This window comes from Sphaeramia orbicularis, chromosome 17 (genome assembly GCF_902148855.1).
Source record: "Sphaeramia orbicularis chromosome 17, fSphaOr1.1, whole genome shotgun sequence".
NCBI lineage: Eukaryota > Metazoa > Chordata > Actinopteri > Kurtiformes > Apogonidae > Sphaeramia > Sphaeramia orbicularis.
In genome coordinates this window covers 36,099,988-36,122,282 of record NC_043973.1, presented here as the reverse complement: position 1 = coordinate 36,122,282, position 22,295 = coordinate 36,099,988, and the positions used below count along the sequence as shown (strand labels likewise).

At 37.6% G+C, this 22,295-nt stretch overlaps 1 long non-coding RNA gene and 1 other non-coding gene across 2 annotated transcripts; both read left to right on the top strand.

Annotated features, from left to right (window-relative positions):
• Positions 1 to 4,849: 4,849 nt before the first annotated feature.
• On the top strand, positions 4,850 to 20,394 carry LOC115437772 (uncharacterized). Its single transcript, XR_003937977.1, has 3 exons — positions 4,850 to 4,879; positions 11,548 to 11,550; positions 20,278 to 20,394. It is a non-coding gene; the product is annotated as an uncharacterized LOC115437772 (long non-coding RNA).
• trnas-uga (transfer RNA serine (anticodon UGA)) lies at positions 7,443 to 7,524 on the top strand. Its single transcript has one exon. It is a non-coding gene; the product is annotated as a tRNA-Ser (tRNA).
• Positions 20,395 to 22,295: the final 1,901 nt, after the last annotated feature.

Genomic DNA, 22,295 nt, shown 5'->3' with positions numbered 1-22,295 from the left:
TAAAAACACTGTTTTCTCCCTGAATTTACATTTCCATAAAAATGCAAAAAATAAGAAAATGTTCTTGTAGAAAATTTTGCTTGAGATCAGAATAATTTCCTTATTCACATTCAAGCAGGCGAGACAAACCTGTGGATTTAAATACGGGAAGTGAAGGTGGAAAGCAGAATGACAAAATACAGAGGAATTTCTCAGCAGATAAATGCATTGTACCTCATAAGTGGTGGGTCACAAATGTTGAAAGGAATTATTTTAGCAATAAAAACACAAAACAAAACAATAAAGTGGTGCCAATCACAACAAACTCCGCCCCTCACAGGTATTGTTGCTTATTTTGACATCAATCCAACTGATGTCATCATGCCTCTATATATGTGACAAGTTTGAAGTAAATTGAAACAAAACTGATGTTTTTATAGACACTTGAAATATCACCCCATTACAAGTAAATTGGAGAAAAAAAAAAGATTTAAAAAAATTCATATAAAATTTAACTTTGACCTACTTTTCCCAAACTGCAATGACATCTATTCTCTATAAACCTAATTTGGTATGAATTCAACCAGTAGTTTTGCTGCTACAGACATTTGAAATGTTCCCCATTATAAGTAAATGGGAGAAAAAAGAGATTGCAAAAATTCATAAAAAATTTGAACTTTGATCTACTTTTCCCAAAATGTATTGACATCTATTCTGGGTCACTGTCAATCTGTAAACCCAATTTGTTATGAATTCAACCAATAGTTCTGCTGCTACAGACATTTGAAATGTCCATTATGAGTAAATTGGAAAAAAAAAAAAAAAGATTTTAAAAATCCATAAAAATTTAAACTTTGACCTACTGTTCCCAAAATGTAATCAGATCTATTGTGGGTCACTGGCAATCTATAAACCCAATTTGATATGAATTCAACCAATAGTTTTACTGCTACAGTGTTAACAAACAAACCTAATCAAAATCAATACCCCTTGCCTGACTTCATGACTTCATCTTGTAGGAATAAATACATACATTTTCGGTTGATTGTAAACATGACAGCACTTGCCTTATTATATCATATTTTATCCTAAAATGAATATGTCATATGTCATTTTCACTTTCTGTGTGCATCAGCTGTTCTACCAGGTTTTTCCTGCTTTTCCATTCTGTGCAGTTTCTCTTGCTGCCTCTAGGGGCGCTAATTCATTCTTCTATAGATGCGCAAACAAACACTCACATATGTCATCCTGTGCGTCGCTGTTAAACAACCTGTCATGTAGATATGAGGACGCATTGGGATTACAGGACCGTGGGGCCTTGGAGGAAATATATACGTTCTTGAAATGTCCTTGTAGTTCTAACACCAAATCATTATCACTAATGAGCTTACCTGTCAACAAATGCATCTCCATGAGAACAAACTCTACCTGCTAATGAAGACAGTGTGATGTAGCTGAAGGCTCAAGGGAAAAAAAACAACAACAATGGGCTGGCTTTTTTTTTTTTTGCTCAGAGTAAAAGTGAAGAACAAAAACTAAAATTGCAAGAGGTAAGGGAAGCAAAGAGTGTAGAAACAGTTCTCTGAGGCTTAATTGCTACAAGTTACCTCTTAAACATACAAACATCCAATACAGACAGTAGATTTGCTCCATTTAAGTTGAGTCAGACTTTCTAAATGTGAAATATATGTTGTCAGTTTGCCTCAGTTTGTGTTTTGTCTGCTTTCTAGTGTCGTAGCACCGAGTCAAGTTGGCTTATTGCTTATTTTGGCATCGATCCAGCTGATGTCATCATGTCTAGGTGTGTGCTGATGACAGCATATCAATTTCCTCTATACATGTGCCAAGTCGGAAGTAAATTGAAACAAACTTGATGTTTTTATAAACATTTGAAATTTCACCCACTGTAAGTAAATAGGAAAAAAAAAAAAGATTTAGAAAATTCATAAAAAATTTGAAATTTGACCTACTTTTCCCCAAATGTTATGACATCTACTCTGGGTCACTGGCAATCTATAAACCACATTTGGTGTGAATTCAACCAGTAGTTTTTTTGCTACAGAAATTTGAAATTTCACCCATTTTAAGTAAATATATATAAAAAAAAAAGATTTAGAAAATTCATTAAAAATTTAAACTTTGACTTACTTTTCTCAAAATGGCAAGACATCCATTCTGGGTCACTGGCAATCTATAAACCCAATTTGGTATGAATTCAACCAACAGTTTTTTTTGCTGTAGACATTTGAAATTTTGTCCATTCTAAGTAAATTGGAGAAAAGAATAAAAGCGAAGAACAAAAACTAAACCAAAATTGCAAGAGGTAAGGGAAGTAAAGGGAGTAGAAACAGTTCTCTGAGGCTCAATTGTAGATGAAAAATTGAATTGGAAATCCCATATTGATCTTGTCTGTAAAAAAATCATGAAGTCAGTTGGCATCTAGAACAGAGTTCATTCATTGATAAATCATTCTTGTTTCTTGACTTTTTATTATTGCTTAATTTATCCTTACGTTATTTATTGAAATACTGTTTGGGCGGCAACCTGTCCCACGTATCTCAATAAGATTCTCCTAATTCAAAAGAAATTTTTAAGAATGATCAGCTTTTCTAAGAGACTTTTTTTTTGGCTTCTAACCTCTCCTGCACAATCTTGTTACTTGTTTGAATGTTGTTGTTTTCTCCATTGCTGTTTTTATAATGTGCAAATAAATAAAATTTAAAAAATAAATAAATTAAATTCAATTAATTGCTACAAGTTACCTCCTAAACATACAAACATCCAATACAGCCAGTAGATTTGTTCCATTTAAGTTGAGTCAAACTTTCTAAATGTGAAGTATACGTTGTCAGTTTGCCTCAGTTTGTGTTTTGTCTGCTTTCTGGTGTCGTAGCACCGAGTCGAGTTGGCCAGTGCAGATAATGCTTTGGAGCTGACATATAAATGTATTTAATTAATATCCCAATGACTGTCATCAGCTTTGGACACCGCATTGCCCTCAAGAGGCCTCTCAACCACTCACCATGCATTATATGTTCACCAACCAGCCCCTTTCAAACAGATGAGATGTTTGTTCCCGTGAACCCGCCAGGATCCGCCTGCTACGGCGAAGAAGGAAAATAATGACATGTCATCTGATAATGGCTGCATTGCTGACGAACTAGCCCTTTTAATGGATTTATAATTAATGCTTGTGTGTTGGCCGATGCCACTGATGGCTGCGGACGGGCGGGGGGGGAAGCAGGATAATGCTCATTTTAGATCAGTGTGGATCAAGCCAAGGCCATAGAATCAGAGATAAGAGGTGCATTTTTTATTCCATGAAAGGTGCTGGGGTTGCAGCTGCAGCCCACAGTTTTCTCCCACTCGTTTCTGTCTCCTCTATCTCTCTTCGTCTGGGTTTTGGAGGTGAATGACTCTCCAGGCTGCTCAATACATATCACTTTAAGGACTGAGTGGCATTATTGTTAAGGTTTTGGAGGTCACTGATTCATACCTGGACAACACAGCCACGTAATTGGGATGCTTTACTGGATGAAAACTTTCATTCAATAAACCTCTACTGACAAATTTGTAACCAGCAGAGGCAGATAAGGGAGTTTGTGTATGGAGGTCTGAGGCTGTATTCAGGGTTTTCTCCCTCAAAAGAGCCTTTTTTTTTTAATGAGCACAGATAAAAGGCAATAAAAGAGAAGCTTTCTGTGACCATCTGCTGTCCTGTGCTACTCCATACTGTACACAGGCAGACTGATTCTTTGATATTGTTGAGCCTTTATCCCACTGCTGTTGAGCATATTTAAATCAGGGTTAAATATTAGGGTGCGTACTCGGCCGTAGAAATACACGGATGATTAAAATAGAAAATGTTGAGCAGTTGCATCAGGATCTGCATCAAAAGAATACTTTAACCTTGAAATGTTCAGACTTTGCAAGGATTATGCAAAATGTCAATTGAGACAGACTCATTTCCATTAAATTATAACGCTTGTAAGTATATTGTATCGCTGCGGTTGCAACATGATGGGTGACCGGGTTTTAAAGAAGAAGTAACATAAAAGAAGGGTTTGTCTTGCCTTTCACTTTGAACAGCCTCAGCATATGCCGGATCCAACATCATTAAAATACTGTATGTATGTTTCTCAAATGTGGAACAAATTTATGTGAGCGGTGAAGGTGTTTCAACATTAAACGGACAGTTGGGGCTTTTTGAGGCAGGCCTGTATGAGGTAATTATCCATAGACAGTGAGTTACCTAAGGCAGATCACAGTCAGCACGGCTCCATCTTTGAGAAGAGCCCAAATTAGTTCTAGTTCTTGAATGGGTTCCGTTCAGGATTCTGGGATCTATTTAACGAACATGCCTGTGTTGCAATACCTGCAGAGTATGTGTGTTTAATGGAGGGCAGTGCACAGTAGGACTATATATCTGAGCAGAACATGATAAAAAAACAGTGGTGGAAAAAGTTTTTTGGACACCCCGTGCATTTGTGATGTATTACATTTACCCATAAAGACCCAAAAAGCCAATGGCAACCAAAGCATCTACTGATCTAAACTGTTCACTGATCAATGTGTGATCATTTTGGTTTTCTGTGCATTGTGTATGTATGTATGTATGTATGTATGTATATACATACAGTACAGGCCAAAAGTTTGGACACACCTTCTCATTCTTCGCATTTTCTTTATTTTCATGACTATTTACATTGTAGATTCTCACTGAAGGCATCAAAGCTATGAATGAACACATGTGGAATTATGTACTTAAAAAAAGTGTGAAATAACTGAAAACATCTCTTATATTCTAGTTTCTTCAAAGTAGCCACCCTTAGCTCTGATGACTGCCTTGCACACCCTTGGCATTCTCTTGATGAGCTTCCAGAGGTAGTCACCTGAAATGGTTTTCACTTCATAGCTGTGCCTTGTCAGGGTTACTTAGTGGAATTTCTTGCCTTATTGATGGGGTTGGGACCATCAGTTGTGTTGTGCAGAAGTCAGGTTGATGCACAGCTGACAGCCCTATTGGACAACTGTTAGAATGCATATTATGGCGAGAACCAATCAGCTAAGTAAAGACAAACGAGTGGCCATCATTACTTTAAGAAATGAAGGTCAGTCAGTCTAGAAAATTTCAAAAACTTTGAATGTGTCCTCAAGTGCAGTCGCAAAAACCATCAAGCGCTCCAACGAAACTGGCTCACATGAGGACCGCCCCAGGAAAGGAAGACCAAGAGTCACCTCTGACGCTGAAGATAAGTTCATCTGAGTCACCAGCCTCAGAAATCGCAAATTAACAGCAGCTCAGATTAGAGACCAGATGAATACCACACAGAGCTCTAGCAGCAGACACATCTCTACAACAACTGTTAAGAGGAGACTGCATGAATCAGGCCTTCATGGTCAAATAGCTGCTAGGAAACCACTGCTCAGGAGAGGCAACAAACAGAAGAGATTTATTTGGGCCAAGAAACCCAAGGAATGGACATTAGACCAGTGGAAATCTGTGCTTTGGTCTGATGAGTCCAAATTTGAGATCTTTGGATCCAACCGCCGTGTCTTTGTGTGACGCAGAAAAGGTGAACGGATGGATGCTACATGCCTGGTTCCCACCGTGAAGCATGGAGGGGGAGGTGTGATGGTGTGGGGGTGCTTTGCTGGTGACGCTGTTGGGGATTTATTCAAGATTGAAGGCAACCTGAATCAGCATGGCTACCACAGCATCCTGAAGTGACATGCCATTCCATCCGGTTTGCGTTTAGTTGGACCATCATTTATGTTTCAACAGGACAATGACCCCAAACACACCTCCAGGCTGTGTGAGGGATATTTGACCAAGAAGGAGAGTGATGGAGTGCTGCGCCAGATGACCTGGCCTCCACAGTCACTGGACCTGAACCCAATCGAGATGGTTTGGGGTGAGCTGGACCGCAGAGTGAAGGCAAAAGGGCCAACAAGTGCTAAGCATCTCTGGGAACTTCTTCAAGACTGTTAGGAAACCATTTCAGGTGACTACCTCTGGAAGTTCATCAAGAGAATGCCAAGAGTGTGCAAAACAGTCATCAGAGCTAAGGGTGGCTACTTTGAAGAAACTAGAATATAAGAGATGTTTTCAGTTATTTCACACTTTTTTGTTAAGTACATAATTCCACATGTGTTCATTCATAGTTTTGATGCCTTCAGTGAGAATCTACAATGTAAATAGTCATGAAAATAAAGAAAATGCAAAGAATGAGAAGGTGTGTCCAAACTTTTGGCCTGTATTGTATGTATGTATGTTTGTATGTATACAGACCTGATCAAAATCTTAAGACCAGTTGAAAAATAGCTAGAATTTACCTTTTGCACATTTGGATCTTAATGAGGTTTTAAGTAGAGCTACAATATACAAAAGCAAGAAGGGGGAGTGAGACAAAAAGCACTTTGAAAAGTAATTTATTGAAAACAACAAGTAAACTGAAATAGGCTGTTTATCAGCTGATCAAAAGTTTAAGACCATCGCTCAAAAAATTACAAAAAAACTCTCCAAACCAGAACAAAAAATTTTCTCAGTAGGACTCAGTAATGAGTAGCTCCACCGTTCTTGTTAATCACTTCAAAAATTCGTTTGGGCATGCTTGATGCGAGTGTTTCCAGGAGGCTGGTGGGAACATTGCTCCAAGTGGTGAAGATGGCTTCACGAAGGGCATCAACTGTGTGGAACTGATGGCCATTTTTAGAAACTTCCCTTGCCATCCATCCCCAAATGTTCTCTATGGGATTTAAATCAGGGGAACATGCGGGATGGTCCAAAAGAGTGATGTTATTCTCCCTGAAGAAGTCCTTCGTCAAGCGAGCACTGTGAACTGCAGCGTTGTCCTGTTGAAAAACCCAGCTGTTACCACACAGATGAGGGCCCTCAGTCATGAGGGATGCCCGCTTCAACATCTGCACGTAACCAGCCGCCGTTTGACGACCCTGCACCACCTGAAGCTCCAGTGTTCCACTGAATGAAAAAGCACCCCAGATCATGATGGACCCTATTTTACTAACAATAAACAAAATATCCAGTAAAATTAAGTAACACAACATTACACTGAAACATTTTGTAATAATTTTAATAACAATAAAAATATTCAGTAAAGTTAAGTAAAACAACATTACATTGAAACATTTTGTAATAATTTTGCGGACAGTAAATAAAAGACAAAAAAAAAAAAAAAATGACATTCCATAAAATATCGTATATTTTAATAATTATTTTCCTCTCATGGTCCAGCCCTACTTTGCACAGTTCAAACCTGTCTGAAAACTGCTGCAGCACACACTTCAGGATCCCTTCAGGATACAGTTATAAAGTACCATCACCACATTATGTCTGTCCCTCTGACTGACAGGTTTCTCATTTAACCAAGCGATGCTGTTTCTAAAAATCAGTCTGTCTAAACTTTATTTCAACAAAGCAACAATGACTCTAATGTGAGGGAGCTGTGATGGCCGAGTGGTTAAGGCGTTGGATTTGAAATCCAATGGGGTTTCCCTGCGCAGGTTCGAACCCTGCTCACAGCGATGTATTGATTACTTTATGAACTCTGGGAACAGGGGGTTTTAAACCTCAGATCCTGACATTTGGAAAAGGACCATATGACGGCAAGGCAAAATGAAAATAACCTAAATATATCCCAACCTTACATTAGTAATATTCTGAGTGAATCTTTCCTTTCTTCCCCAAAAAATACAATTTTTCCTGTTGAAAAGGGATTTGCTGGTACCTAAGAGCTTCTTCCAAATGGTTTGTGCACCTGTGATTTTCTGCTGTAAATACAATAAATACAGACTATAGATGAATAACACACACAATGGCACTAGTAACCCTTTCATGCATGAATTATGAGAACCTTAGTCAAGATTTTTTTCCTGACTGTTTTTATTACTCTTTAGGTATGAAAAAAACATGCGATTCAATTTTTTTTTTTTTTTTGAGTTACAAAAACCATGTGTTTAATTTTTAAACCAAAGAACCATGTATTTAAAACCCATTAGGTAGTATTTGAAATCTCTCTGATAGGACATTTTAGAGACAATTTGACAGATTAGTGTTGCTAAATGACCCACGTTTTTACTTTTAAATTCATTTTTGTTTTAGTTGGACCATAAGGGATTATCCAAAACAAGGAGCTACTTTATACTGAAATAATTATTGGAATATCAATCAATTAAAGTCTCTCAGACGGGACATTACTGTGTTTAGACCCATTATCAGAAAGTGATATACTGTGTGACAACTATAAAAAAAAAAGCATTTTTAATGCAGCTAATCTGATGTTTTCTCATATTTTAACGTACTCTAATGCTAGTTGCAAAAAAAAAGCAAAAAAAATAAAAAACAAAACATAACTTTTTGTTAAAGAAAACTGTTAATTACAGTCTAATAACAATTAGCAACTGATTTACACTCAAACATGTTACTGCAGATCAGGTTTATCATGAACAACAAAAATATAGTAACGGTATGAATTGCAGTGTATGGGGATGGTGTTGTGTTGGCTGATATGGAACTAAAACAACAAAACCCATGAATATACAAGAGAACAGCTGGAGAAGAACTGACCACTGGAGTGACCACTGTGCATGAAAGGGTTAAAGATCAAACCTACAGTGATGCTAAACACTAGAGCAGCACAATATATCGTTTGAGCATTGTCAATGTGATGTATGTGTGCGCAATAGTGCCATCGCAGGTCCTGCAATGTAGGAGGCAAATGAACTCAAAGTGTTTTCATCCAATTTCAATAGTACCTGACACACACTGCGCACAGCAATCCACCAATCACAATCGTTCTTAATCAGTTTGCTGAAGCAGACCCTGCCCCTGCACATGGAGTGAATGGCTGGTAACGACATTGAAAAATGAGCAACGAACAACAGAAAATCACCGAATTCAAAGACTTGGTGCCAAAAAGAAAAGCAACGTCGTTTATCTGGAATAGACTGATTATGTTCATTTTTGTTGTTTTCTTATATTAAATTAGCATTTCTTTGCGACAAAATTAGTCAAACATGTCAGCAAGGTAAAACACTCACCCTTACTAATTTTTGCCATGAAGAAGAATTGCCAATTTAAGTTATCTGGAATTATTTCGGCTACAAGGAGGATACTGAAACATGTTCTGTTTCAGTAGTGCCTTACACCTGTTGCCACAGCGAGATGTAACACAAGTAATTTGTTTGACCATTTACGTCAGCACCGCACAGCTATTATATCCTCCTGAGTATTTTTTCATATCACAATGTATATCGTAGGGTTAAAAAAATCATAATGTCAGTTTTTTTCCAATATCGTGCAGCCCTACTAAACACAAAGGCATGTTATTTTAGCTGGAAACAGAAACATTTGACTCATATGAGCTGAAATGTCAGTGATAATTCCCGTAAAAAGGTTATTGACTGAGGCTATTCTTATTTCCATCAGATGGGTTATTTACAACAAAGCAGGCTGCAGAATGATTGTTTTTATGGACTCTGGTGGGTTAAAGAAGTCATCAGGTCTTCATTCCTCATCAGAAAGAAAAAGAGGAGTAAATATTCTAAACAGCACAGACTTCAACCAATATTTATATCAAAATCAGCAAAAAGCTGAAACTAACTCATTCAGAGTTTCTGTGTAAGTGACTTGTGAGTCTCATCCTGTCATACAGATGTCAAAGAATTTATTATTTTTTATTTTATTCATTGGTTTATTTAACAGGGACATTGTACATTGTTTCACATTGCTGTAAATACACCAGAGTTAGACTACGGGCTGTTTTTCATCTGCAGTCCCTGGACAGACGTGAACCCATAAAGACCCAGTGCTACTTTTGTGGTAGTTCCCAAATTATTTTTTCTCTCCATTTAACCTTTAAGTGATTTATCACGAATTACTCTAATATTATCATCTGTATTTTGCAGTTTTTCAAAGAAAATCAGGTATTTTCCCATATTTAATTGACTGATCATGTAGATGTTCATAAAAGCTCAGATTAAAGTTGATTGTCATGATATCAGAAACGGAAAAATATGAAGAGAACGCAATTTTTTATACAAAATCTATCATTAACTGCACATAAACCCAAACTCCATGGGTCTTACTGGTGAATGAATGTTGTCGAAGATGACGGTGTTTCCATGTTCCCTACGGAGCCTCTGAACGTCCAAATGGGTCATATCTGATGACCATGAAAAGACGACAAACTGTATTTTACATCAATTATTTTATGTATTGATAGGACTGGTGGATCAACAGGTATTAAACAGTTACATCAGTAGATGGATTCGGTCGCCGCTGGCTGTTATGGGTTCAATTGTCACCCTAAAAGGTAGCACAAGATTATAAACATGCAACTTTTAAAACAAAATTTAAAATACCCACAGACAGACGAGTGCAATACAAATTTTGCAATACAAAAATTTACAATTAATAACACATCAGCCAAAGTAAGTGAAAAAAAATAAAAATCAAACACTAAAATACACTTGGCACTTAGGCTTATCAAAAAAAAAAGCCAACAGATGACAAAAACATTTCTGATATTGGCAGCTCCAATTATAATGTACCAGAGTTTTAGATGCATTTTGGATTGATAGCTGAGTTTGACAGTCATGTGATGAACATAAACTACATAAACAGCCCTTTTTACTGCATAAGGGTTTGGTTTATTCCACTCGTAACCTGTTAAGAAAGTATTCTGCCTGGTGCTGTGAGAGGACTTTTCACTCTTCATCCAATCTGTCAGTTTTTTTATGAAGGAGTGCAAAAATGCATCTGGGATGAAAGGCTCTGAAAGTGTGCACCATGCCCTTTTCAACAATTGTCATGTCTTCTTCCTCTTCCAGATGATAACAATTTCGCCTTCAGCTGTACTTGCGGCACGAAGAGAGCAAAAGTTTAAGTGAAAATCTTAATCTTCCTTCATCTCAAGTGAATCTTAGACCCAAGAGGCAGTAACATTCATTTGCACGTCTTCACAAAACAGATGGTGCCGGAGGTTTTGGACACAGTGACAGACCGTGAAACTGTTCGACGTAATTGAAAGGCGAGTATTTGTATCCAACTGGCTCTACAGTGTCTGAGTTTAACTGTCTGCTTTTATGGCAGACCTTGTTTGAAGGGCAGTTCTGTCAGAGTAAGGTTACACAGAACTGGACAGTATGGACAAGTTCTCTACTTCTGACTCTTCCAATCACACTTAAGGTCAAAGTTAAGGTTTTTGGATTCACCACCTGGTGCCTTGAAACATCCTGGCCTTAAAGAGGAGACAGGGTGCACTTTCTTTCTTTTTTATAGTGATGGAAACATGCTTATGATGTGGATGGTGTATGGATAATTACTGTATTTGCTGTACTATCTATATACATTGCTAGTTATGTGATTGCTGTATTCAGGATTGCCTCCTAAAGGCTGTTTGCATGTGAAGTCAGCAGCAGATGGAGGGCAGGAAGTGATTTTCTTCATACAAACCACTGTCAAAATGCATCTGGTTTGAGTCATTCAGCGTCACTCTAGTCAGTCAATTCAAGAAACTTAAAGTGAATCTTATCAAGCAGCAAGAGTTTGTGTTAATGAGGGAGAAATTTCTATAAAATGAACTTGTTGAAATAGCTTAGGAGCCTTTTGTTTCATCTACATTTTCTACATTTTTGTAGCAGAATGATTACTGCAATTTGCTGATCACTTAAAGTGACCTATTATAAATGACATTTGAACATGAATGATTCTGTCAGAGGCTTTGTACTCCATATGTAGTCAGCAGGTCTGTAATGTAAAGTGTACCTGTACTGGCCATGCTTACCACATTAACTGTGCTTTTTGTGGTACTGACTGCGGTGCACTTACCAATTATGGACCCTTCTGAAAAGACATTATCTGTAAATCTGTCATCGGAGTGTGTGTGTGTGTGTGTGTGTGTGTGTGTGGGGTGGGGGGGGACAAGGTTCTAATAGTTTTGAATTTTTCATTATAGTTTAGTTTTATTTAGTTTTGACTATTTTTCTCTAATTCAGTTTGTTTTAATTCGTTTTTAGAGCAGGTTTGCTAGTTTTAATTAGTTTTCTTTTTTTTTCAAAATGCTTTGTGTTAGTTTAGTTTTAGTATTAATTTTAGATTAGTCGTCTCTTTTCTCTTCTTCTCTGTCGTCGTATTCAAATAAATCCCAGACAGGACTCTGCTGCTTTCTCCCAACTTTAGTCTCCATGTTTCCAGGTAGAGTGAGGACCAGAAGACGACTCTAAATGACAAGTGATGAGAAGTGATGGACCGTTAAATATCATATGGTGCTATCAGCTAAAATTGCTTGAGGGAAATAAATCAATTTCATATCAATCCAACATTGACAAAGACGAAAACGAAGGGAATTTTATCCATTATTTTTTATCCGTTTTAGTTAATTTTGTAAACACACAATACAGTTTCAGTTAGTTATTGTTTTTTTCATTTAATTATAATTTTTATTTATTTCAGTTAATGAAATTGTTTTTACTATTCTAGTTTTCGTCATTCCATTAGTTTTCGTTAACGATAATAACCTTGATGTTTACCCCCCCTTATCGGCGCCCCAGGGTATCAGTATCGGCGATACTGGCCCTGTATTTACTTGGTATCGAATCGACACCAAAATATGCAGTATCACACACCACTAGTATATACATATATTTGCATACACGTACAGGGTGGCGAAGCAAAATTTGCAATGAACATTGTTGTTTTTTCTCAGCAGGCACTACGTCAATTGTTTTGAAACCAAACATATACTGATGTCATAATCATACCTAACACTATTATCCATACCTTTTTAGAAACTTTTGCCCATATGAGTAATCAGGAAAGCAAACATCAAAGAGTGTGTGATTTGCTGAATGCACTCGTCACACCAAAGGAGATTTCAAAAATAGTTGGAGTGTCCATAAAGACTGTTTATAATGTAAAGAAGAGAATGACTATGAGCAAAACTATTACGAGAAAGTCTGGAAGATACTATTAAAGAAGAATGGGAGAAGTTGTCACCCGAATATTTGAGGAACTCTTGCGCAAGTTTCAGGAAGCGTATGAAGGCAGTTATTGAGAAAGAAGGAGGACACATAGAATAAAAACATTTTCTATTATGTCAATTTTCTTGTGGCAAATAAATTCTTATGACTTTCAATAAATTAATAGGTCATACACTGTCTTTCAATCCCTGCCTCAAAATATTGTAAATTTTGCTTCCCCACCCTGTAGTATTCCCACTAGGGCTGTGTATTGGCAAGAATCGGCCGATACGATACAAATCACAATACTAGGATTGTGATACAGTATATGACGATATATCATGATACTGTTAAAAAGGCAATTTTTTTGCTTGTTTCTTTTTTTTTTATGATTATTCCCTTGAAAAATTCAAATTCAAATAAATCCCAGACAGGACTCTGCTGCCTTCTCCCATCTTTAGTCTCCATGTTTCCAGGTAGAGTGGGGACCAGAAGACGACTGGAAACCACAAGTGAACACAAGTGACAGACCGTTAAATATCATATTATTTATTTATTTTTTTATTTAACCTTTATTTAACCAGGAAATGTCTCATTGAGATTAAGAACCTCTTTTACAAGGGTGTCCTGGCCAAGATAGGCAGCAGCAACGCAACACATAGTTACAAGAATACATATAACATACACACACACTCGACAAAAACAGATGATAAAAATTGCATGTACAGGCAGATTAAGAAAAGCAAGTGCAAGATATGGAATTGGCCTCAAGAACTCTCAGTTTGGACTTAAAAGTGCTCAAAGAAATCAACTCAGTTAGTTTCCAGTCTTTCTGTAACTGATTCCATACATGAGGTGCAGAACAACTAAAACCCTTTTGACCCATTTCTGTACGGGCAAATGGAACAGACAGCAGAATGCACTCATTTGTTTGAAGAGAATAATTTTCAGAATTTCTCTTGTCAATTAAGGAACAGATGTAGCCAGGCAAGAGGCCAAGTATGGCCTTGTATATAAACAAGTACCAGTGGTTGGTCCTTCTGGTGTTCAGAGCAGGCCCTCCTACTCGCGAATACAGCTCACAGTGGTGAGTCGATTCTTTATAGTTGGTGATAAACCTCAAGGAAGCATGGTAGACACTGTCAACCTTCTGTAGGCACTGAGCAGAAGCATTCATGTATAAAACATCTCCATAGTCCAATACTGATAAAAAAGTCGCAGCAACAAGACGCTTTTTTACTTTAAAAGAAAAACACAATTTGTTACGAAAATAAAATCCCAACTTTAGCCTCAATTTCGCCACAAGGTTTTCCACATGTGGCTTGAAAGTGAGGGAGTTGTCAATTAAAACCCCCAGGTATTTATATGTGTGGACCACCTCAATTACATTTCCTTCCAGAGTGGTCACTGAGGGTAATGTTTGCGGAGGTGTCCTTGAATTGGAAAACAACATGAGTTTAGTCTTGTCTGCATTGAGGACCAGTTTCAGTTGAATTAATGAATACTGGACAGCAACAAAGGCTTTCTGCAGGGATTCAATCGCCTGGACAAGAGTTGATCCAAAGCAGTATATAATTGTAATTGTATAAATACAGGGCCAGTATCGCCGATATTGATACCCTAGGGCGCCGATAAGGGGGTAAACATCAACATATGGTGCCAGCAGCTAAAATTGCTTGCTGGGAAATAAATCGAATTCGTATCAATCTGACATTGACAAAGACGAAAACGAAGGGAATTTTATCCATAATTTTTATACATTTTAGTTAGTTTTATAAGCACACAATACAGTTTCAGTTAGTTATCTTTTTTTTTTTTTCTTTTAATTATAGTTTTTATTTATTTCAGTTAAGGAAAATGTTTTTTCAGCTCTAGTTTTCATCATTTCGTTAGTTTTCGTTAGTGATAATTACCTTGGTGGGGTGGGTATGAACGTACTGCAACAACTGGAGGTATAGGGGTGTGTTTCATAAGTGCCGTAACAACCACAACAGGTGTGAAAACGAATGTAAAACTTAACTTTGAACGTCTGACTCCTGGCTTCTATGCCAAATTTTTCACAGCTTCTAACCTGTATATCCACTGGGCCCCCTGGAAATGCTGGGCCCCATGAATTTGTTATGTTTACCCCCCCCCCCTTAATTACTTATAACAGTGGTTCCCAAACTTTTTTGGCTCGTGACCCCATTTTAACATCACAAATTTCTGGCGACCCTAGACATTCAAAACAGAGGCATTTTGCTAAAATTTATTTGATTTTGATCATGTAATAGTTTGCTATACTATCTTGCACATAAACATTAATTTTAGATGACATGTAGTCTATATAATGTATATTATTATGGAGGGAGGCAGTAAATCCAGGTGTAGATTACTGCACAAAGGGAGAATTTGATTTTCCTTGGTCAGGATATGTACAGTCAGTCCAGCTGTGATTTACAAGGAGGACAAGTAATACTGAACAAACAAGAACTGAAACTATAAATTTTGAAAGAGCGGCAGCATCTGAAACTGACCACAATGAACGTTTTAAAGATAAACAGAACCACAGTGCTGCAGTTTCAGACTCACAGTTTGTCATGACTTTTATGGATTGTGATTGTCTCTCTTAACTCACCATATATATTTTTATTAGTAATTTTTTAAAAATATCAATTACTAGAAATTTCAGGTGACCCCATTTGAATTTCAGGCGACCCCACATGGGGTCCTGGCCCCAAGGTTGAAAAACACTGACTTATAAGCAGGAGAGAGGCACAATTCAGTAAAAAATGCCATAAATGCATCACACTGGACCTTTTTAATGCAATGAATTATGTGCACGGACAGAACCTATGTGGAGCAGACATTGCTGACCAGAAGTGACGTACCCATGTTGATTCCAGGTGATCAAGTATGTGACGACCCCTGTTGTCAGGGAAATAGCTCTGGTTTGGTTGGAGTTCAAATCACGGTCATTGGTGACACCTGGGCCTGGTTTCACCGACCTACAAAGCTGTGGATGCACTAACACTCTCTTCTCCCTGCAGACGTGCCAGCCCTGTTTCATGTCTCCTTTTGTTAATTTAATGTATTCCAACACTTTCACACACATACACCTTTCTCTCACACCCACAACCTGCACCACATACATACTGATACTCACACTCCATACTTTTGTTTTTGTTACTCTTATCATTCAAATCATTTGTTATAGTAAATCACTTTTGTTTACTCTTTACTCCAGTGGTTTCCAACCTTTTTTGGTTTGTGATCCCATTTTAACATCACAAATTTCTGATGTCCCCAGACATTCAAAACGGAGATTTTGTTTTTTTGCTAAAATTAATTTGTTTTTGATCTTGTAATAGTTTGCTATACTATGTTGCAAATAAACGCTAATTTTAGAGGACATTGAGTCTATATAATGTATATTATTGTGGACAGAGGCAGTAAATCCAGGTGTAATGTACTGCATAAAGGGAGAATTTGATTTTCCTTGGTCAGGATATGTACAGTCAGTCCAGCTGTGATTTACAAGGCTGACAATACTGAACAAACAAGAACTGAAACTATGAACTATGAAAGAGCTGCAGCATCTGAAACTGACCACAATGAACATTTGACACAGAAACAGAACCACAGTGCTGCAGTTTCAGACTCACAGTTTGTCATGTCTTTTATGGATTATGATTGTCTCTCTCAACTCACCATATATTTTTATTAGTAAGTTTTTTTTTTTTTTGTTTTTTTTTTAATCAATTACTAGAAATTTCAGTTGACCCCATTTGAATTCCAGGCGACCCCAGGTGGGGTCCCGACCCCAAGGTTCAAAAACACTGCTTTACACGGTGTACTTCCATTCTTGTCATGGCTGTGAGAGCCAGGCTGTGACAAATGTGAGTAAACAAGCAGTAATCAGTGAGTGAGATTGAGTGGAAAGCACATGTTCATGCTTGATGCCATTGTCCCAGGGATGTGACCCAGCACTGGCCGATAATGTGTCATCTTAGACTGGTGTCTGCTGCATGGGGTCAGTGACCAGTCCATCACAGCCCAGGAAATCGGACAATACAACCAGTCTGCGTCACTGAAACAGCCTGTGAAGGAGGCAACATGTCACTAACCATGACTGACTGACGGAGCAGTGACTTAGTACTTATGCATACCTGACAGAACCATTAGTGTTATATGTGATCTTTTGACATGAAAAGTCACTACAGGTACCTTTAACCACAACGATCCACGTCTTTTGTGACATTTCACCGGTCCTTTGAGACTCGTTAATCCAGTAACTTTACGCAAGCATTAACATCAAGGCACCACTGTCGCTGTCTTTTGTCTGCTGGAGTAGTAGCAACACTAGCAGTTGTGTCTTCTTAGGGGTGATGTAGTGGTTAGTGTTTCATCTCCACAGCAAGAAAGTTACAGGTTTGACTCTGAGTTGGATCAGAATCTTTTTATGCAGAGCTTTGATTCTCTCCACAGTATGCAGGTTTCCTCCAGGTCCCCTAGTTTCCCCCACCAATTAAAAACAGGTATGTTATATGTGCCCTTGTTCCAGACTGCCTAATGTGTACTATGTGCTAATGCTAATGCTAATGTGAGGTAACATTATTATTATTACGTATTAGCAATGAGGGTAAAATGCAGAGACCAAATTTCCCCATGGGGATCATAAAAACAGTTAACCTTTAACCCTTTTCTATTGTCTTGTTAGCAGGAAACACTTTCAGGTCATTTGAAAAGCATCTCATCTTATCTGCTACGGTTCATGCCCCACATGTCCTCCTGAGACCCAGCAATACATTTGTGTCCTCTGTTGGGGATAAAAGTTTGACAGTTTTACTAAAAAATATGCTGTCCGTTGCAAAGGACATTCCATTAAAAAATAAATATATAAAAATCATTTATAAAATGTATCTGAAAAAACTTGCATTATGCAGTTTCCAATCAACATGACTGTTTAAGCTAAAAATGTTTACTTTCCTGGGTCTCAGGAGGATATGCTGTGATTTTATGGCCCAGTCCCAATTCACCCCTTGGCCCTACCCCTTACCCCTCCATTTTGCACATGTATGTGAAGGGGAGGGGGTGTCCTGATTCTCTATGACTCGGGGGGGGGCGGGTTGCCCTCAAAACTGAGATTTTTCAGGACCACACTACAAATAGAGGAGTTTGACAAATTTCCTGTAATTCTTTTCAAATCATCAGCAAGATGGATGTAAACAGTAAAAAGTGCAGCAGTGTGATGAAAGAAACACAGAAATGTACAGATTTTCTTTGTAAATAACTTAATCATTTGACCGTTTAATGCCGTTTCAATGTGTTATAGTTCGCATTTCTGTGGTTTGCAGTTGGTAGCCACAAAAAGATGCCCAAAGCCCATGCAACAGACATGGGTACAGATGCTGACGGCATGGGGAAGTATTTCAGAAATAAAGTTGTCACATCTGTTTATAGCGGCATTGATGGCGTAACAGGTCTCGAAGGGTTGCCGCATTTCGTAGGAGAATGTTTCAACCCCTACCCCTAGCAACTCTGTTTCAAGGGGTAGTGCCAAGTGCAAGGGCCAAGGGGAGGGCCAAGGGGTGAATTGGGACTGGGCCTTTATGTAGTATCTTTCTCTGTAATATCGTCTTAACTTGCACAGATTGCACTTTTCCATGTCTTACACTACCAGTTCAAGGTTTGGACTCACCTGGTTTTTCTTTATTTTCATGACTATTTACTAGGGCTGCATGATATTGGAAAAAGCTGACATTGCGATATTTTTTAGCCCCGTGATATAAATTGCGATATGAAAAACTACCTAGGAGGATAAAATAGGTGTGCGGTGCCGACATAAATGGTCAAACAAATTAGTTGTTTCCTCTCGTTGTGTCAACAGGTGCAAGGCCCTGTCGCCACAGAACGTGTTTCAGTATCATCCTTCTTGTAGCTAAAATAATTCCAGATAATTCTGTTGCTTTTCTTTTTGGCACCAAGTCTTTCTTTTTGGTGATTTTCTCTTGTTTCTTGCTCATTTTACAGTGTTGTTATCACTGTGGATCGCTGTGTCCAGTGTGTGTCAGGTACCCAGATTGAAATTAGATGAGAACACGTTGAAGATCATTTGCCTCCTACATTGCAGGACCTGCGACGTGACTATTGCACACACGTACATTGTGATGGCGATACTCAAACGACATATTGTGCAGCTCTACTATTTACATTGTAGATTCTCTCTGAAGGCATGAAAACTATGAATGAACACATATGGAATTATGTCAGTGTTTTTCAACTTTGGGGTCAGGACCCCCCGTGAGGTCGCCTGAAATTCAAATGGGGTCGCCTGGAATTTCTAGTACTTGATAAAAAAAACAATAAAAAAAAAAAAACTTTGCTATGGCCAGCTCGTTTAGGCCACAACAGCACATAGGAGAGACCACACGATTGTCTTGCCGTCAAAAGAATGAACATTCTTTATTTTACAAAGACAAGGGGTCAAGACATGGCTGACAGGTGTGAAGAGTAGCAGCCCAGGGAGAGAGAGACAGCATGCAGAAGAAGCCTGGCTTGTATGCTTTCCCAACCAGGTGTGGCTCGTTGGCAATCTTCAATCAGCCACACCTCCAAGACACCAGACCACGTCCTTCAGGCAGCACCAGATGGAGCCAATCCTCTGAAACAGAGACACACCAACAGTACCCAGCAAACCACTGATCAGGGCCATCACAGTTTACTAATAAAAAATATATGGTGAGTTGACAGAGACAATCCCAGTCCATAACAGACATGACAAACTGTGAGTCTGAAACTGCAGCACTGTGGTTCTGTTTGTGTCAAATGTTCATTGTGGTCAGTTTCAGATGCTGCCGCTCTTTCATAATTTATAGTTTCAGTTCTTGTTTGTTCAGTATTAATTGTCCTCCTTGTAAATACAAAATGGACTGACAGTACATATCCTGACCAAGGAAAATCAAATTCTCCCTTTGTGCAGTAATCTACACCTGGATTTACTGCCTCTGTCCATAATAATATACATTATATAGACTAAATGTCCTCTAAAATTAACGTTTATTCGCAACATAGTATAGCAAACTATTACATGATCAAAAACAAATTAATTTTAGCAAAAACAAAAACAAAAAAATCTCTGTTTTGAATGTCTGGGGTCGCCAGAAATTTTTGATGTCAAAATGGGGTCACGAGACAAAAACGGTTGGGAATCACTGAATTATGTAAATGAAACTCAAAGCATGTTTTATATTTTAGATTCTTCAAAATACCACACATTTTGCTTTTATTACTGCTTTGCACATTCTTGGCATTCTGTGGATGAGCTTCATGATGTAGTCCGACAGTCTTGAAGGAGTTCCCAGTAATGCTGAGCACTTCTTGGCCGTCTGCGGTCCATCTAATGCCATTTAAATGAGAAGGTGAGTCCAAACTTTGGACTGGTAGTGTATCTGCTCTTTCCTTCTTGCCCTCTGTCTGAATTTCACACAACCAGAATCACATGCTTACAAACCACCTGTTGACTGCTGTCGTTCTGTAATTGCTGTACCTCTGTTGTGTTTGTTTGTAGCCCTGGTGAAGACTATTTGTGGTCAAAACATGTTTATTTTTTCAGATTTTTTAAAAAGATTTAGCCGCATATAATTTTTTCTAATTATATTTCCTGGAGTGTCTGTATTTCTCCCTTGTTTTCTTCTACACTTAATCTCAGTATTGTCAATACAGTTTTCATCTGCTCAATAGAGTACATTTGCATAGCAATGATTTCTAAAATGTAGCTTTTATTGGAATAAATTCTGGCATTTTTGAGAAAAGCAAATCAATATAATAAAGTCACACTTACTTTTCTCTCACTTGTAAATTATATGTAATTAAGAAAAACATGTTTTTCACATATTATTGAACTATTCACTCGACACAAAATTTCCTGATGGTTCAACAGATTAGCGGGGTTTTCTTATCAAAGAGTAGAAATTGATTGGCTATCACAGGGACATCAAGCATGAATAGGTGCACTCATTTACTGACTCACAGCGAGCGATAAGCAGCAATGATTATTTTTGATTAAATTCCAGCTTTGTGGTTTGATCATTTCATTTTAGTGTTTACTTGATCAGTGAGGCTGCAGACTGAAGCATCACACAAGTGGCATATTAATTTGTTTTACAACTTTTTTTTACTTTTTAAACCTTAAATGATTTTTGTCTGCAGTTTGAAAAGGACGTGTGTTTAAATGAAAATCCCTAATTTTACAGATTAGTTCTTAAAACACCATATGGTTCTTGGATAATTTGGTTAATACTTTAATACACAGTTTGTAATAATGCTAGAGATTATATCATCAGCCTGGCTAAGCACAATGATGTGTAATGTTGGGTAATTCTTTCGTTACAGCCTGCACGTTTCAGTTTAATTAGGATAATATTTACATCTACACACCCTTATGTAATAAATGTGAAATGTACAGTGTGTACAAATACACACTTGTAGGTAACAAGGAACAAGATGCAAGGTTTAGGGAATAAGAAGTTAATCATCTTAAAAGTAACTTAGGTAATGGGGAAGTGATATAATCACAATGTCTACGGGGAAAAAAAGCCACAAAAAACACATTACAACAGTGTCTCAAAATGTGACTATAATCCCCTTGGAACATACAGTGATTAAATGAAGATCTCAAACGTTTTGCTTTTCTGCATCTAAATTAACCCTGTAAAGCCTGAACCATTAAATCATCAACAGAAACTTCAATTTCTTTGAAACTGGAGCCTTTATTGGTCCTTCTGAACAACTTTTTTTTTTTTTTTTTTTCAAATATCAATTTCTATGTATGAGTTTCAATTTTGTGTCATATTTGATACATTGGGTCTCAGTGCTCCAATACAATTTTGAACAAACAAAAACATAATATAACACAAACATGTCTAACAAATTGATAATTCCTTTTCAAAACTGTCAAAGTTCTGCCTCCTTCCTCATTAATGTCAGTCTTGTAGTGTCACTGGAAAGGCCCCTGGTGAATGAATTCCTCCCCCCTGGTGGATTATCTGTGTATTGCATGTATCTAATTGTATACATCAGGTTTTTTAAGAAAAAAAAGTATCACACTGATCATGTAGAGGGCTTCAAAACTCATGTATCAACTATGATGTGTTATGATGTGCTATAGGGTTAAAAATTAAAATAAACAGCTGAAACTCACTATTTTTTTTATAAAGCTGCACAAACATGTCATGTAACTATCTCAAACTAAAGGCTCTCCATTTTTTCAGTCTTATTTCCTATTAAGCCCTTTGTTTTAAGTACAGGATCTTGTGGAAAACTCACTGAGAGCTTTTGCATTTTGTAAAACCAGC